General features: G+C 45.1%; 1 non-coding gene across 1 annotated transcript; it reads left to right on the forward strand.

Annotated features, from left to right (window-relative positions):
* The first annotated feature begins 277 nt into the window (after positions 1-277).
* Positions 278-354, forward strand: Trnas-cga (transfer RNA serine (anticodon CGA)). Its single transcript has one exon. It is a non-coding gene; the product is annotated as a tRNA-Ser (tRNA).
* Positions 355-833: the final 479 nt, after the last annotated feature.

Below are 833 nucleotides of genomic sequence, written 5' to 3' on the forward strand. Positions count from 1 at the left end.
TTAGAACTACTGACGGCCTTGGGAGAGCCAGTCCTGACAAAACTCTACCATCTGGTGAGCAAAGCCAGGAAGTTTCATATCAGCGCACACTCCGCTGCAGAGTGAAAATCTCATTCTGGAAACATCCCCCAGGCTGTGGCTAAGCCATGTCTCCGCAATATCCTTTCTTTCAGGAGTGCTAGTTCTGCAAGGTTCGCAGGAGAGCTTCTGCAAAGTTTGGAAGGTAGGAGACGAGGTACTGGCAGAAGTAAAGCTGTGAGTACCGGGCGTGAGTCGTGCTTCGGTAGCTCAGTTGGTAGAGCACTTGCCCGCGAAAGGCAAAGGTCCCGAGTTCGAGTCTCGGTCGGGCACGCAGTTTTAATCTGCCAGGAAGTTTCAGGATATAAGATGAACATCAAGCAAAACGAGGATAATGGAATGTAGTCGAATTAAGTCGGGTGATGCTGAGGGAATTAGATTAGGAAATGAGACACTTAAAGTAGTAAAGGAGTTTTGCTATTTTGGGAGCAGAATAACTGATGATGGCCGAAGTAGAGAGGTATAAAACGTAGACTGGCAATGGCAAGGAAAGCATTTCTGAAGAAGAGAAATTTGTTAACATCGAGTATAGATTTAAGTGTCAGGAAGTCGTTTCTGACGGTGTTTGTATGGAGTGTAGCCATGTATGGAAGTGAAACATGGACAATAAATAGTTTGGACAGTAAGAGAATAGAAGCTTTCGAAATGTGGTGCTACAGAAGAATGCTGAAGATTATGTGGGTAGATCACAGAACTAATGAGGAGGTATTGAACAGAATTGGGGAGAAGACGAGTTTGTGGCACAACCTGACAAG

Source organism: Schistocerca serialis, chromosome 1 (assembly GCF_023864345.2).
Source record: "Schistocerca serialis cubense isolate TAMUIC-IGC-003099 chromosome 1, iqSchSeri2.2, whole genome shotgun sequence".
NCBI classification, from domain to species: Eukaryota; Metazoa; Arthropoda; class Insecta; order Orthoptera; family Acrididae; genus Schistocerca; species Schistocerca serialis.